An 18,452-nucleotide genomic window follows, 5' to 3' on the forward strand; every position below is an offset into this window, starting at 1 on the left:
ATACAGACCAAGAGGAAGAAATAACTGTCTTCAAATTAGGAAGGCCTATGGGCTAGGTTGAATGAATTAGAAGGGATTCAGCTACAAGTACCAGAATACTGTCTCTCCAACATAATGGAATAGCAATGAGATTGCAGTCTAACATAATAAGAATTTCAGAGTGGCATGGGATCCTTGGACAGAATATTAGAGTGGCCGATGTTTCCCCCTGCAGGCTCTGGCCTGCTCCTTGTGTTGGCTTTACTCTTAAGCTTGCAGCAAGATGGCTGCCTTAGTCCCAGACATCACATTGCCAGTAACAGTGACTGGAGGAAGAAGTACAGGCCATCTCTTCCTTTCTCCTTATTAGCCAGAGACTTTCCTAGAAGCTTCTTCATATCTCATTGGCCAAAATTTGGTCACATGCTGTGGCAATGACTGCCAGTTGCTGCCCTTTCTCCCTACCCACCTTTCACTGCCTCCCATACAGCTAATTGTGGCCATGTAACTAAGTCCCCACTGATGAGGGCCTCCTGTTGGCTAAAGTACAAATATACCGTCCAGAGTTCAAGCAGCCATGTTGGACCTGATAGTCAAGTAAGCTCATGTGAGCCTCATCCCTGTGCCGTGGCAGTTCCCCAGGTTGCCTAACAGCAACTTCTTTTCCCCTAGAGGGAATTATACTTGCATCTTATTGAGAGCCACAGTTCTTTCTGTGTCTTGCTCTTTTTCTAATTGTTATACAATTTAACTTAATCTGCTATCCATTTCCCTTCTTAAAACAATCCTGGCATATGCAGTGGTATAATTGCAACTTACTAAAAACAATGAGGATCTGTCAGATGGACCCATCTAACAATGAGATGGGTCATCTCCCCTTTGTCATTTGGGGAAAGATTAAATAGCCAAACAGTGTCAGGCCTCTATTTGGAAGGAGTGGAGAAGGGGAAATGACTGTTGTATCAGCAACAGAGGCTGCTAACCAAGTTAAGTAACTTTCCCAAGGTCATGGATAAATATTGGTAGAAGAGAACTTCTAATTCAGCTTGTCTAGAAGCAAGTTCAGTGGACTTTACCAGCTGAGGTTAGTTGACAATTTGTCATTGATACTACAAAGGAACTTCATACATATCTGGGAGATGACACCCCAACATCTATTACTTTATTCCCTCTTACTAAGATATAAATGGTTTGCAGTTACCTGTGCATTGGTGAGAATTGGCAACCCTCTCCAGTGCTCTTGCCTGGAGAATCCCATGGACATAGGAGCCTGGCAGGCTACAGTCCATGGGTTGCAAGAGTTGGACACGACTTAGCAGCTAAACCACCACCATGTAATTGTTACCTGCACAGAGAAATAGCAGGCAGAGCAGACCACCTCAGAGTTGTGTACTTGGCCAAGTAGTAATTTGCCTTGCTAATATTGTTTGCCTGAGGTAAATGCTAAAATAGCCTGTATTCCTAGCACAGAAACTGGGCAGAGTGAGGACTGATGTGAACTGGAATTGTTTTGAATTGTGAAAGGAAGGCAGTTCTAATGTGGGTTTGTGGGTTTTTTACAGTTTGGAACCAGTTTGAAAAACAACCCATATTGCACCATGTTTGTGGATTTCCTTGTCAACACTCCTGATGCTGACCCTAGAGATTTCATTTTCCTTAACATGCTTAACATCCGTTTGGGGATAAGGCATAACACTTGGATTTTAAGGGTAGTGGCCTTGTTAGTGATGTGTGGAGCGCAGTAGCCATCTCAAAAACCAAAATCAGTAGGGATGACATTGCTCAAAGATCTTGTACCTCAACTTTATTTTCTATGATTTTTTTTCTTTTTCTTTTAAGAGGACCTTCAAAGTGAAGTATCAGAGGGAATGTGTTTGTATATTCTCTTCATCAACTAAAGATGTAGAAAAACAGTTTGCATTTGTGAATGGTATTTGTATACAATTCAAAGTCACATTTTATCTGTGTGACTGATTGGCAAATTGCTAATGGTCTTCAATCCCAGTGGATTTTTACAAAATGATTTCACTGAAGCATCTTCTTAGAAGACAAGGGAAGGAAAATTGTTTTACAGTGTGAAGCAATGCAGTGCACAATTACAGTGTTTATTAATGCTTATACTAAGGTGACTTGGAATAGTGAATGTATTGAAATATGGTGTTTGGAAGTTTGCTGCTGATATACGTTTTGAACAAACCTTTTAGTATATGTTACATGAGATTTGGAGGTTATAATTTTAATATTTATGAGCAAGACTTTTTAGTTACCTTTAACTTTCCTTTAAGAGATATTTACAGAATTAATGAATTTGTTAATTATAAATGTTCCTCTTATTTTCTAATTAAGTTTCTTCTTTTATTCTGAGTGATTATATGTATTCCAGAATATTTTCTAAAAAAGTTGCACATAAAAAGTTTTTTATGACATCACTAATTCCGGTTGGTACATTTGTATTACTAATCAATGGAGAATTTACCCATTCTGTTACATACAGATTTTTTCTAAACTAAGATGAATTTATTTTTAGGAAGATAAATACATAGGATTTAATTTTGAATTTCTGCAGGATTTTCCATTAAACTGTTACTAGACATGAATGGATGACCTTTATGATGATAAAACAGAATGAAATAATCTGAACTGATCTTACTCTTATAAAAAAGCAATAGAATTACTAAATTATGGGAGAATTTACAAAAGGACTGAGATCATTTATGGCTCTCTGAGGAAAACAAGATATAATTTAGAAAAGAATTATCATATGACCTAAAAATTCCACTCTTGAATGTATTCCTAAGAGAAATAAAAACCTATGTCCATACAGAAACATGTATACAAATGTACATGGCAACATTATTTATAATAGCCACAAAATTGAAAGAATTAAATGTCCATCAAGTGATAAATGGATAAGCAAATGTGATATATGCATATAATAGAATTCTATTCAGTCACAAAAAGGAATGATAAATGTTACAACATGGATGAGACTTGAAAACATTACACTGAGAATGTAAACACAAAAGGCCCATACTGTTTGACTGCATTTATATGTGATACCCAGAACAGGCAAATCCACAGACAACGAAAGGAATTTCATGGTTGCCAGGGACTGGGGGAGATTGGAATGGGGAGTGCATGTTATTGAGTATGGGTTTCTTTTGGGGTGATGAAAATGTTCTGAAATTGACTGTGGTGATGGTTGCACAAGTCTATGAATATACTAAAACCCATTGAGTTGCATACTTTCAGTTCAGTTCAGTCACTCAGTCGTGTCCGACTCTTTGTGACCCCATGGATTGCAGCACACCAGGCTTCCCTGTCCATCACCAACTCTTGGAGCTTGCTCAAACTCGTGTCCATAGAGTCGGTGATGCCATCCAACCATCTCATCCTCTGCTGTCCCCTTCTCCTCCTGCCTTCAATCTTGCCCAGCATCAGGATCTTTTCCAATGAGTCAGTTCTTCACATCAGGTGGCCAAAATATTGGAGTTTCAGCTTCAGCATCTGTCCTTCCAATGAATATTCAGGACTGATTTCCTTTAGGATGGACTGGTTTGATTTCCTTTCAGTCCAAGGGACTCTCAAGAGTCTTCTCCAACACCACAGTTCAAAAGCATCAATTCTTCGGCACTCAGCTTTCTTTATGGTCCATCTCTCACATCCATACATGACTACTGGAAAAACCATAGCTTTGACTAGATGGACCTTTGTTGGCAGAGTAATGTCTCTGCTTTTTAATATGCTGTCTAGGTTTGTCATAGCTTTTCTTCCAAGGTGCAAGCGTCTTTTAATTTCATGGCTGCAGTCACCATCTGCAGTGATTTTAGGGCCCTCCAAAATAAAGTCTGTTATTGTTTCCATTGTTTCCCTATCAATTTGCCATGAAGTGTTGCACACTTCAAATTGGTTAATTTTATGGTATGTGAATTATATCTCAATTTAAAAAAAAATCATAGTGAAGACCCAAGTTTGAGAAGAAGCATACCTGGTTGATACTTCTAGTTCCTTTGTTCATATAGCAGATATTTATTAGGAAAATCACTGTGTCCCTAGGACACTACTGGTCATGACTTATAGATATCCAAGGTACTACTTGGGCTTTAAGTGACTTATTAGCACAGAGGAGAGATGCTTTTTGGCATTCAGACAGTCCTGTGCCACTAGCCAGAGGGACTCCATACCTGAGAATACTGCAAACTTAGGGGAAGAAAGGAGAAAAAGTACTATAGCTATTTGAATGCAGTGGATAGGATTAGAAGTGTGATCAACTGACCAAAATACTTATCAGATTTGAAGACCAATAAAGAAAGGAGCCAAATTCTGAGAGTGTAGGGTGCAGATTTCTCTAACTGTATCCCTCATCTAACTTAAAGAGAATTTCCCACCAACTGAATGAGAGAAAAGTCAAGAATCCCGTGAATCGGAGCCCCTTGGATTTCATCCATCCTCAATGCTCTGGCAGTGATTAAGTCCAATGATGAAATGTGAAGAATGATGCATTGTGTGTGTATCTGTTATTTTGATATTGATTATAAAAGGTGACTAAAAGAAAATGACTTCCCAATTCAGTGCAGTTTGGGGTTCGGTTATAAGCATGCTATTGCAATTAAAATCCACAATGAAGTACTCAGAGACTGCAGGAGAGAATGTGGTAGCATTCTCAGTTGACCTGAACTATCATTTACTGGCAGGTAATATACTATGATGAAATTCCCCAGCAACAAAAGGTGAAAACAAATTAATTAGAGGCACAGTCTCAGTTAGTACTAAGCATATTACCAACATAGGAATAAAGAGGCAAAGGGAATATTTGAAGAGATCATGCCTTCTGGCAAACATGCCCTGCAATAATGTTCTAAACTTGTTTAACACTGTAACATCATTTTCCTCATTTCTGGATCAAAGCAAGGTGGATATTTTATGTTATTTAATTATGTGATAAATTCTCAATTTCTTTTGAAGTAATTTAACTATATAGTGAATAGATGGATGCAAATCTTCTAGAAAGTTTTATTAGATATTAAAATGTGTACATAATAAAATATATGCCATGTATCTTAGAATATTATATCAAGTAATTATATTAAATCACTACAGAATTGAATCACAGTCTAGCAAAATTCATTAATGTCCCACCAGATATAAAAAGGTATAACAATGTTTTTTAAAAGGCAGAAAATTTACCAGTGATGAAAGTGTTTAAGGAAAAAACCCCAGGGAATTCCCTGGCAGTCCAGTGGATAGAATTCCATGCTTCCACTGAAGGGGAAACAGTTGGGGAACTAAGATCCCACATGCTGAATGCATGGCATGGCCAAAACAAACAAACAAACGAACAAACCTATTGATACTATGATATTTTGCCACAAAACAACCAAAGCAATTTTTATCATTCTGACATCAAAATACTTCCAGTCAGGTTACAGTCATACACCCTAGTGAAAGCAGTCAAGCAAATAGCCACTTTACCAAACCAGAGTTTCCACTGTTGGCTAATTATTCTTCATTCTTTAACCTGAATCCCCTGAAGAAAAAACGGAAAGTTAACCAAGCAGCAAGTGGTTGGTGAACACCTACCACATGCCTACTACCTAAGATATTGTAGGGAACATGAAAAAGCATAAGGCATCATTCCTAGGACTAGCCTTAAATTTCTAAAGTTTGGTTCAGGCTTTTATTAATTAATTAGCATGAATCCACTTATCATGGAGACTACACCACTTGCTACACACCTCAGCCATCCAAAGCCATCAATAAATTTCTTCTCTCTCATTTCTAAGCATCCTCTTCTCCCTTAATGAACCCTTGCCTCTTCTTCATGAAGGGAAGAGAAACTTGCTCAGTCGTGTCTGACTCTATGTGACCCCATGGACTGCATAGTCGATAGAATTCTCCAGGCCAGAATACTGGAGTGGGTAGCCTTTCCCTTCTCCAGGGGATCTTCCCAACCCAGGGATCGAACCCAGGTATCCCACATTGAAGGCAGATTCTTTACCAGCTGAGCCACAAGGGAAGCCCTGGGGTTTTTTATGTCCCTTCTTCATATATTTCATCAAAACACTGTAGGAGAATTGAATCTTGGTGGTACAACCTCAGAGATCATGTACTTGACCTCTCGCAGAAAGTAGGAATCCTTTTTCTCCACATTGGTAATAGATGATCAAATGGTTAGCTACATGAACCTCTGAATTTAAAGAGTTCTCTTCCCCCTAAGCCACTTATCCTTGGGTAAATGTTTTCTTTAGAAAGAATCTCCTCGGAAAGGTTCAGGCCTCAGTTCAGTTCAGTTCAGTCGCTCAGTCGTGTCCGACTCTTTGCGACCCCATGAATCGCAGCACGCCAGGCCTCCCTGTTCATCACCATCTCCCGGAGTTCACTCAGACTCATGTCCATCGAGTCCGTGATGCCATCCAGCCATCTCATCCTCGGTCGTCCCTTTCTCCTCCTGCCCCCAATCCCTCCCAGCATCAGAGTCTTTTCCAATGAGTCAACTCTTCACATGAGGTGGCCAAAGTACTGGAGTTTCAGCTTTAGCATCATTCCTTCCAAAGAAATCCCAGGGCTGATCTCCTTCAGAATGGACTGGTTGGATCTCCAAGGGACTCTCAAGAGTCTTCTCCAACACCACAGTTCAAAAGCATCAATTCTTTGGTGCTCAGCCTTCTTCACTGTCCAACTCTCACATCCATACATGACCACAGGAAAAACCATAGCCTTGACTAGATGGACATTAGTCGGCAAAGTAATGTCTCTGCTTTTGAATATGCTGTCTAGGTTGGTCATAACTTTTCTTCCAAGGAGTAAGTGTCTTTTAATTTCATGGCTGCAGTCACCATCTGCAGTGATTTTGGAGCCCCCCAAAATAAAGTCTGACACTGTTTCCACTGTTTCCCCGTCTATTTCCCATGAAGTGATGGGACCGGATGCCATGATCTTCGTTTTCTGAATGTTGAGCTTTAAGCCAAATTTTCGCTCTCCTCTTTCACTTTCATCAAGAGGCTTTTTAGCTCCTCTTCACTTTCTGCCATAAGGGTGGTGTCATCCCATTCAGTCATTTGAAATTTGCTCTCTTGAAAGGCCAGATGTACTACTGAATTCCCTTGATGGCCACTCAAATATTTTAAGCCAGCATTTTTCATACCCCACAGTCTCTGCCACTTCAGACTGTAATATGTGAAGGTCTCTCAGTTGTGTCTGACTCTTTGCGACCCCAGGGACTGTAGTCTGCCAGGCTCCCCTGTCCATGGACTTCTTCAGGCAAGAATACTGGAGTGGGTAGCCGTTCCCTTCTCCAGAGGATCTTCCCAACCCAGAGACTGAACCCCGGCCTCCTGCATTGCAGGCAGATTGTTTACGTTCTGAGCCACCTGGGAAGTCCCACCACTCCAGACTAAACAAACTCAAATCCATTTGTGAAATTAATAGATTCATTAATGATGATATATCTAGAACTTTCCCTCCCCCATCCACACTGACCCTGACCTGAATGAAGTACATTGCATTACTATTTTTATCAGGTTGGATTCTGAAGTTCTTTTCATGCTGCCCAAGTTTCCGTTACCTGGTTTACCACTTTTGTCAGACTTCATTTGAGCTTCGTGGACAATCTAAGAGCTCTACCTCTTCCTCAAACTGCTTCTCTATCCCAGATTAATTTTGTTACAATTTAAATGCAGTTCAGTTCAGTTCAGTCGCTCAGTCATGTCCGACTCTTTGCAACCCCATGAATTGCAGCATGCCAGGCCTCCTTAAATGCAGACTTCTCTCTAATTTTTTGAATCTTTTTGTCTTAGTCTCATTCTAGACTTTTGATCTAATTAAATTATTTTAAGTTTAAACTATAGTTTAAAACACTAATTCTCTCTCCTATTATCTATTCCTTCTAGTTATTAGTACATGATAGTCATAGTTTTTACATCCATTTGAATGTGTAACCATTTCTGCTACATGTTATATCTGGTAAATTTCCAGAAAAAAATTTGTCCAATACTTCACTGAAATGGCTCAGACGGTAAAGTGTCTGCCTGCAATGTGGGAGACCCAGGTTCACTTCCTGGGTCAGGAAGATCCCCTGGAGAAGGAAATGGCAATCCACTCCAGCACCCTTGCCTGGAAAATCCCTTGGACGGAGGAGCCTGATAGGCTACAGTCCATGGGGTCGCAAAGAGTCAGACACGACTGAGCGACTTCACCTTCACTTTCACTTTCACTGAAATTGGTCATTTACCTAAACCTTTTGGAGTCATCCGTGGGGAAAATATATTGAGGCTGATACACTACTGGGGCACCCCTGTAAATACAAGAACTATATATTATTGTGTTTACCTTTGAGTTTACTCTATCATAGAGCACATTCCTTTCTTAACTAAAATCCTATAATTAATAGTCAAAATGATGATGGTGGTGATAATAGTGGTGGTAGTAATGATGATTATAATGATAGTAATGATGATGATGGTGATTGTGGTGATGGTGGTTGTGTCTCTTTCTAGATGCCAGGTTCTGTCTTAAATGCTCGGCAATTATTATCTCATTTAATCATCACACCAATCTTGTAGGGTCAGGTGTTACACACTGACCCTCACCAGTCTGGGCATTCACAACTATTAGATTCTCTTTGATAGATAACGAAAACCACTGAAGAACTGTGAGACGGTAAAGGCTACCGGCCCACTCCACCATATCACTATATGTGTGTGTGTGTGTGTGTGTGTGTGTATGTGCTAAGTTTCTTCAGTCATGTCTGACTCTCTGCAGCCCTCCAGGCTTCTCTGTCTATGGGAATCTCCAGCCAAGAATACTGGAGTGAGATGCCATGCCCTCCTCCAGCTGTATAAGTACATGTTCATTTCAGCTCAGTCACTCAGTCGTGTCCTACTCTTTGCGACCCCATGGACTGCAGCATGCCAGGCCTCCCAGTCCATCACCAACTTAGAGTTTACTCAAACTCATGTCCATTGAGTTGGTGATGCCATCCAACCATCTCATCCTCTGTCGTCCCCTTCTCCTCCTGCCTTCAATCTTTCCCAGCATCAGGGTCTTTTCCAATGAGTCAGTTCTTTGCATCAGGTGGCCCAAGTATTGGACTTTCAGCTTCAGCATCAGTCCTTCCAATGAATATTCAGGACTGATTTCCTTTAGGGTTGGATTTCCTTGCAGTCCAAGGGACTCTCAAGAGTCTTCTCCAACACCACAGTTCAAAAGCATCCATTCTTCAGCGCTCAGCTTTCTTTATGATCCAACTCTCACATCCATACATGACTACTGGAAAAACCATAGCTTTGACTAGATGGACATTTGTTGGCAAAGTAATGTCTCTGCTTTCTAATATGCTGCCTAGGTTGGTCATAAGCTTTCTTCCAAGGAGTAAGCATCTTTTAATTTCATGGCTGCAATCACCATCTGCAGTGATTTTGAAGCTCAAAAAAATAAATTCTATCACTGTTTCCACTGTTTCCCCATCTATTTGCCATGAAGTGACGGGACTGGATGCCATGATCTCAGTTTTCTGAATGTTGAGTTCTAAGCCAACTTTTTCACTCTCCTCTTTCACTTTCATCAAGAGGCTCTTTAGTTCTTCTTCACTTTCTGCCATGAGGGTGGTATCGTCTGCATATCTGAGGTTATTGATATTTTTCCTGGCAATCTTGATTCCAGCTTGTGCTTCATCTAACCCAGTGTTTCTCGTTATGTACTTTGCATGTAAGTTAAACAAGCAGGGTGACAATATACAGCCTTGATGTACCCCTTTCCCTATTTGGAACCAGTCTGTTGTTCCATGTCCAGTTCTAACTGTTGCTTCCTGACCTGCATACAGATTTCTCAAGAGGCAGGTTAGGTGGTCTGGTATTCCCATCTCTTTCAGAATTTTCCACAGTGTATTGTGATCCACACAGTCAAAGGCTTTGGCATAGTCAATCAAGCAGAAATCGATGTTTTTCTGGAACTCTCTTGCTTTTTCCATGATCCAGCGGATGTTGGCAATTTGATCTCTGGTTCCTCTGCCTTTTCTAAAACCAGCTTGAACATCTGGTTCACATATTGCTGAAGCCTGGCTTGGAGAATTTTGAGCATTACTTTACTATCATGTGAGATGAATGCAATTGTGTGGTAGTTTGAGCATTCTTTGGCATTGCCTTTCTTTGGGATTGGAATGAAAACTGACCTTTTCCAGTCCTGTGGCCACTGCTGAGTTTTCCAAATTTGCTGGCATATTGAGTGTAGCATTTTCACAGCATCATCTTTCAGGATTTGAAATAGCTGAACTGGAATTCCATCACCTCCACTAGCTTTGTTCGTAGTGATGCCTTCTAAGGCCCACTTGACTTCACATTCCAGGATGTCTGGCTCTAGGTGAGTGATCACACCATCTGGGTCATGAAGATCTTTTTTGTACAGTTCTTCTATATATTCTTGCCACCTCTTCTTAATATCTTCTGCTTCTGTTAGGTCCATACCATTTCTGTCCTTTATCAAGCCCATCTTTGCATGAAATGTTCCCTTGGTATCTCTAATTTTCTTGAAGAGATCTCTAGTCTTTCCCATTCTGTTGTTTTCCTCTATTTCTTTGCACTGATTGCTGAGGAAGGCTTTCTTATCTCTCCTTGCTATTCTTTGGAGCTCTGCATTCAGATGCTTATATCTTTCCTTTTCTCCTTTGCTTTTCACTTCTCTTCTTGTCACAGGTATTTGTAAGGCCTCCTCAGACAGCCATTTTGCTTTTTGCATTACTTTTCCATGGGGATAGTCTTGATCCCTGTCTCCTGTACAATGTCACAAACCTCCGTCCATAGTTCATCTGGCACTCTGTCTATCAGATCTAGTCCCTTAAATCTATTTCTCATTTCCCCTGTATAATCATAAGGGATTTGATTTAGGTCACACCTGAATGGCCTAGTGGTTTTCCCTACTTTCTTCCATTTAAGTCTGAATTTGGCAATAAGGAGTTCATGATCTGAGCCACAGTCAGCTCCTGGTCTTATTTTTCCTGACTGTATAGAGCTTCTCCATCTTTGGCTGCAAAGAATATAATCAATTTGATTTCGGTGTTGACCATCTGGTGATGTCCATGTGTAGAGTCTTCTTTTGTGTTGTTGGAAATGGGTATTTGCTATGACCAGTGCATTCCCTCGGCAAAAGTCTATTAGCCTTTGCCCTGCTTCATTCTGTACTCCAAGGCCAAATTTGCCTGTTACTCCAGGTGTTTCTTGACTTCCTACTTTTGCATTCCAATCCCCTGTAATGAAAAGGACATAGTTTGGGGGTGTTAGTTCTAGAAGGTCTTGTAGGTCTTCATAGAATCGTTCAACATCAGCTTCTTCAGCATTACGGGTCAGGGCACAGAGTTGGATTACTGTGATATTAAATGGCTTGCTTTGGAAACAAACAGAGATCATTCTGTTGTTTTTGAGATTGTATCCAAGTAGTGCAATTCAGACTCTTTTGTTGACCATGATGGCTACTCCATTTCTTCTAAGGGATTCTTGCCCACAGTAGTAGATGTAGTGGTCATCTAAGTTAAATTCACTCATTCCAGTCCATTTTACTTTACTGATTCCTAAAATGTTGACATTCACTCTTGCCATCTTGTGTGTGTGTGTGTGTGTGTGTGTGTATAACCATTTATTAGCCAGTTGGCATCACATATTGAACCTGTTTTGTTAGCTTGACAACAACAATAAAAATGTTAGATGCCCTGTCCTTTCAGGTATTCTGAGCATCTCTTTGCATGAAAAGTATACTTGATGCAGTCACAAAAGATGATTGTCTCATTAGCAATCCTAGACTCTTTATTGGTGAAGGTGCACCACTGTATGGGCACACCGTCCCCAATGATGAGGTCAAGGAGACTGACCAAAAAGTAAGTGGAACAATTAGGAAAGAGGGAATTGAAACAAGGAGTGAGGGAATCAGGGTAAAATTCATTTGGGCCACATGTCAGATATTCAAACTCATCCTAAACTTGATGTGATCAACTGTTGAGAAATAGGTGTGACCCTTGGGACACCTGAGCCCAGGTTGGCATACATGCCACCTATAATTTTTTTTTTCAGTATAGTGGCAGTTTTACTATTGCCTGAGACAGATTGCTTCTGGTCAAATGAGGACACTCCAGCAAATACATCAGCACTGAAGACTTCTAAGCACTCATCAAGCTGGGTAAATCCCCTGAAAAGAAGGAGCTTAGTTTTCAGGGTGACTTGAAATTAGAACTTTGTTCCCCACTGTTTTTATCTTAAAATACTTTTGCCTGGGAGAAAGCACTGTCTGAAATTAATACCTTCTCCAACTCCACACCACCATACAAATGAACCTAACTTGGATGGGGAAATTCTTTCTTGCTGTCTTTCCAAATGTCTTAAGAGAACCGCTTTGGAGGGGCGGGAGTTACCTTTGTGTATTGATCAGACTGACTATTTCAAGGAGCTCTGTCTACCCCGGAGGGTAGATTTTTGTTGAAACATGTGCAATAGTGCAAAGGATAGTGCGCTTCACAGCTGAAGCAGATGTGCATACTTATAATTTACCTTCAGTTTGGAAACATGTTAATTAGGCACTAATTTCTAATTAGCTACCCATGGATGGCTGTGGAACTGAATATGGTTGTACTCATTAATCCACTTTGAAGGCATTTTTCAGGTGGGTTAATATTCACATTGTATGGAAAAATAGTATGTATTCATACACAGATACACAATATATATACATCTACCTGAGGAAACATAGTATGTATACTTAGTACAAAGTATACATATATTGATATTTGATATGCCAACTTGAAAGATCATTCTCGGGCATTTATTTTAAGAAATAAACTCAAGTCTGCTCTTACTTCACTTTGGATTCTCCATGGTGCTAGAATATTTTATCCTTTGGATGGTTAAGTGAGAAAGATATAACAACAAAGCTGAAGTGTCATTTACGGCTCTGTATTGGAGAATTAAGGGAGTTGATTCAGGTTGCTGAAATCTCTCTTCTGGCCCTCTCCATGGAAGACAAGTCACCAGAGTGAGCTTGATCCCTGTCTGTGCCCTTGCCCTTTGCTTAATGACTCTGAGTATGTGACATAAGATAGCACATCTGGAAGACCCTCTGCTCTTTCATACACTACCCTGATCTTCAGTGATTCCTATACTGTCTTTAAGTAACTAATAAAGGCCTTGGCTTCTTTTGCTGGATCAACTGAGGGTATACTGGATGTACCTGCTTCGGTAGATCCATTGCTTCATTTGGACTGGTTAACAGTGTGTGTTTTTAAGGTGCCTAGGCTGGGAATATCCTTCATTTCCTAGTGTAATTATCCAACATCTCTTCTGTTCCTTATTAGCTGTGTGTGTGAGGAGGGGACTATTTGAAATTGTAATTTATCAGTTTGTACCAAATTCTTCCTGCCATTGATGAGAGCAGTATCTTTTGCACACGTTTCACTAATTTAAGAGGACTATTATGTAATAGTGAGTTTCTCAGTTGATTCAAACATGATGTTATTTAGGTCCGAAGTCTAAATTTGATTCTGGAGCAGGAAATGGCAACCCACTCCAGTATTCTTGCCTGGAAAATTCCGTGGACAACAGAGTCTGATGGACTAGAGTCCATGGGGTTGCAAAGAGTCAGACACGACTGAGAGCACATGCATGCACGCACTAATCTTGATTATGATTCTTTCACTTCCTGTCCCATACTTTGCCTGGTTGTCCCACAGTTGTCTTTTGGACTTGGGAGAGTCAGTTGAGGATGAAGATTAACAAGGGCAAATCAATGCCCACAGTCAAGTACAGGCAAGAGAACAACATTTAGAGTACAGAGCTCAGGCCTGGATTATGGTTTATCTTTTCCTCAAGAGAAGACAGACATTTCTGTAGAGATGGAAACATATTTGCATGGAGCATTGTATAATGGAGTGTGTGTATGTGTGCATGTATGTAAGGTGTCTATATGCATGTACATGTGTGCATCAGGGGAGGAGTAGATCTTTTGTCACATTAATGATGATAGCAAAAATACCCACTGGTTACCACGGAGCAGGTCATGTGCAGACTGTTGGTCCTGCTGTATGTTTATTTGTGCAAGGGTTTACTATAATACTCACCCAGGCATTTCCAGAAGGAAAGGGTGAGGATTGATTTGTCAATGCCTAAGGGTCTCCCAACATGTGGTCTACTACAACTCTGTTTGTCAGTGAGTTGTTTGGGCCTCACAGGAATTTTCCCACAGAAAGGATGTTCTAACTGGCAGGCTCCCAGGACCGCCTACAAATCCATTTAACCATAACAGAGCTGACGAGCACTGTCAGGACTGGAGTTGGCTTCCAAATGGGAAGTCAGTCTGGTATTAATAGCACAGTTCCAGCTGCACTTTGGGTCCAGCAGACTTCTGATGGACCAGCCTGGGAACCCAGGCGCTCTTTGTAACATTTATAGAAAATGGATTCCTTAGTGAGCATGGTGGGAAGGGAGTCCTGTGGTGGCTTGAGAATCATGGCTACCCATTTCCCCCTTCTCTGATCACTGCCATCATCGGTATCCAGCAGGAAGAGACTAAGGTGAATCCTAGGGGAATTCTTCTCCCAACTTCAAGTCTGGGGAGAGCCTGCCCTGGTCCTGGTCTGCTCGCTTGGGTTGACTGTTCCCATGTACAGGATATTTGTAAGTTGGGCGTTCCTAGGCCACTTATATTTAATTGTTTGATGCAGATGTTTAACATAGTAGCTATTTATCTGTGTAAAATTTACATAAAAATTACAGGCTTATTTTTATTTGAAACATGTATTATTCATTTTGACTGATTTCAGCCCTGATGATATTTTTGTGCTTCTTTAATGGGTTAAAGGCATTATATTTATGCAAATTGAAAGGATGTGTGCTGTTGCAGTAAAACATTCCATTTACTGGTTGTAGGAGGAAATAAGAGAAGTGGGTGGTACCGTGGTGTGTGTGTGTGAGCATTATTTGAATTTGACCCAAAGTTGTGTACTTTGAATACGACCCAAAGGTGTGTTGTTCAAACCAAGATATGCTTTAAGATATTAAAAATTGTGTTTGTACTCAAGAGAGCACTTTCTCAGTAGTGTATTTGGAAATATTTCAGGCCATTTTTTTATGCAGAAGTTACAGACCTAAAAGATTTTTTTCCCCTGGAAGCTCTTTGAATATATAAATTTTTAAAAAGGATTTTTAAAGGCTAGATGGCAGCAAGGAAATTGTTTTCTGTTCATCTTAAGTAAATATCTCTGTGATATAAGTGCTGCATCAGAGTTATCTTATGGGCTGCATATGACTCAGAGGGAAAATAATTTGTTTAGTAACTTGATTTTCTTCCTTTTTTTATGATTCACAAGTTGTCAAGCTCATCCTGTTTGGGACATTATAAATGTAGTAGTAGTAGTATTCACTCAGTCATGTCTGACTCTTTGAGACCCCAAGGTGTGTAGCCTGTGGGAACTTGTAAATGAATAACAAATTTAAATGTAAATCAACTGAAATGTATATGAAATCCTACTGGATTCTTAGGAGGTCTCTCGGTATTTATGAACCACACTTCTCTTTTCTAGGATTCTGTTTTGAGACACAGTCATAAATGCAAAAGGAAGGTTTCAGTACCTAATGACATTTATCCTTATAATATCGGGCCCCTTCAGCCCAAGCATTGAAAAACTATCTGGAGTTGGAATTGCTGAGACATGGAAAACTTTTCTCTAGAATGATTTTTTTTAATAAAAATTATACTTTAAGATTATGAGTGTAGAATTATAACACAGACAATTCATCATACTTAATAAGCCTCTCTAGATCAATCTAGATTATCTCTAAAAGGTCTATTTCACCCAGTCCCATAATTACATACTTGGGGAAGTAAAATGAAGTGTATAGGGTTTTCAGAGTGGCAGATCTATTTGGAATCCTTCTAACCCAGTTGTTTATTGTGTAGGAAGGGGAACTGGAGACCCGAGGGATTAAGGGACTTGAGTAAGGCCGCTGTAGTGAGGGCAGGACTAGGAGGGCGACGAGCTACAATGAGAATGTCTGTTACCTGTTAAAGGCCTTCAATTTCTTGGGTTTACTTACATCTTTTTATTTAACCCTCACAACAGTTTTGCAAGGCATGGATCATATTCCAGTTTTTAAAATGATAAAACTGAAACATGGGAGGTTCTCTAACTGCTCAAAGTCAATAGACATTAGGAGGCAGAGCAGAAATTCAAACGCACACCCCCTGATTCTGAGGGTCTGGTGTCTCCTGCCTTGAGCTGTTTTCACTGTATCAGGGTGGTTCCCTGGCTTCAGTATATAGGCTAAAATCCAAGCAGCATTCCATTTTTCTACATGTTTACAGGCATCACTCATCTTTTTGAGCTTCACTTTATCATGCTTCATAGATAATGCTTTTTTCACAGATTGAAGTTTGCGGCAACCCTGTGAGAAGCAGGTCTATCTGCACCATTTCTTTTTTCAACATTATTTGCTTACTTTGTGTCCCTGTGTCACAGTTAGGTAATTCTCACAATAATTCCAACGTTTTCATTATTTTTGTATTTATGATGGTGGTCTGTGATCAGTGACCTTTGATGTTACTATTAATACTATAACCTGCTGAAGGCTGGGTTGATAGTATTTTTTAGCAATATTTTAAAATAAAGATATGTACATTTTTAGATGTAATGTTATTGCATACTTAATGTTGTTGTTCAGTTGCTCAGTTGTGTCCAACTCTTTGTGACTCCATGGACTGCAGCATGCCAGGCTTCCCTATCCTTCACCATCTCCTGGAGTTTGCTCAAACTCATGTCCATTGAGTTGATAATGTCATCTAACCATCTCATCCTCTGTTGCTCCATTCTATTCCTACCCTCATTCTTTCCCAATATCAGGGTCTTTTCCTATAAGTCAGTTATTCATATCAGGTGGCCAAAGTATTGGAGCTTCAGCTTCAGCATCAGTCCTTCCAATGAATATTCAGGACTGATTTCCTTTAGGATGGACTGGTTTGATCTCCTTGCTGTCCAAAGGACTCTCAAGAGTCTTCTCCAGCACCACAGTTCAGAAGCATCACTTCTTTGGTGCTCAGCCCTCTTTATGGTCTGACTCTCACATCTGTATGTGACTAATGGAAAAATCATAGCTTTGACTATTCGGCAAAGTGATGTCTCTGCTTTTTAATACACTGTTTAGATTTGCCATAGCTTTGCTTCCAAGGAACAAGCATCTTTTAATTTCATGGTTGCAGTCACTCTCTGCAATGATTCTGGAGCCCAGGAAAATAAAGTCTGTCACTGTTTCCATCTTTTCCCCCATCTATTTGCCAGGGGATATCCAATAAATAGCAGAAAATAAAGTAAGTGTAAGTGGTAAGTGTCGAAGAAAACAAAGACAAAGGGAAGAAATCAAGGAAAGGAGACACTAGAAAGATGCGATGGGAGTTATTTAAAAAGGACTTTGCTGTGAGTATGTATTTGGGAAGTGTTTGTTACTGCATTATTGGTTCAGTGAAAGAAGCTGGCAGGTGTCTATTTTTTCAGCAGTTTCCTTTCCAAAACCATAATATTCCATTCTCTACCAGTGGTAAAAGGCTTATTCTAACTCCATCTCCATCATCATGATACATCTTCCCATCTGCCCCTTGTGGGAACCATTGTTATCCCCATAGTATCAAAAAAAGAAAACAGGGGTCAAATGAGTTACCCATAATTGGAGAATAAGACAGGCATAGTGCCTGGGATACTCTTTCCAAATATCTAATTCACAGGGAAGGAGAATCTCAGAAATGCTAAAATGACTAGCCCAGAATTACATGGCAAAGTGCTCAGTATTTTATTTATCCAGCAAGATATGGATGGAGCTTCTACAGTGGGCCAGGCTGCTGAGATGGATCCAGAAACTATTACTCACAGGAGATGTTCTCTGACCTAGGGGCACATGCAGGGACCTCTGTACCCTACCCAGTGCTCATTTATGCATACCCTGATGGGCAGTCTTCTCTCTTTTCCAGAGTCTGAGAAGAATGGTGTTCCCACTTTTATTTCCCACTCTGCATTTCTAGTGTGTTATGGATTAAATGAGACTATATCAGCTGGCCTGGGGACCAAAACAACTATGTATACCATTGTTTCCATGGGCAAATGCATTTAGACTTTCACACATCCAGCCGTCTTTACAAACTTTCAGACTGGGGGGTGTCTGAGTTGGAGAATACATGCAGAGATTGTTTAGAGTCCATCAAGGCACTGTGGCTACCCAACCTTCCAGATATTGACCATTGTCTGGAGTAAACAATATCCTCTTCAGTCCTAAAGCATCAAATGAGATACAAATGAGCAATAATAGCTTCCTCAAAATTTTACGGAAAAGATTTTATTTTCTTTACTCAGAAGGCATAGTGACAGTCACACTTATTTACCTTTAAGGAAAAGGTCTTCAAATGGTAGTCTGTGGATTGTGCCTACCAGCCATTCTATAGTTTGTCATAGTTCTCTA

The 18,452-nt window shown here is 40.1% G+C and overlaps 1 protein-coding gene across 4 annotated transcripts in view; it reads left to right on the forward strand.

Annotated features, from left to right (window-relative positions):
- ARHGAP6 (Rho GTPase activating protein 6) overlaps positions 1 to 18,452 on the forward strand; it is a 546,996-nt gene that overhangs the window by 335,463 nt on the left and 193,081 nt on the right. Inside the window, exon 1 of one of the 4 annotated variants that reach the window (XM_040266471.1) lies at positions 14,377 to 14,524. The exons of the other annotated variants lie outside the window; for them this stretch is intronic. The gene's annotated coding sequence lies outside the window, so the exon portion shown is untranslated. Of the gene's footprint in view, positions 1 to 14,376; positions 14,525 to 18,452 lie in introns of those variants that run through there. 4 annotated transcript variants of the gene reach the window in all.

Source organism: Oryx dammah, unplaced genomic scaffold, assembly GCF_014754425.2.
Source record: "Oryx dammah isolate SB20612 unplaced genomic scaffold, SCBI_Odam_1.1 HiC_scaffold_23, whole genome shotgun sequence".
NCBI lineage: Eukaryota > Metazoa > Chordata > Mammalia > Artiodactyla > Bovidae > Oryx > Oryx dammah.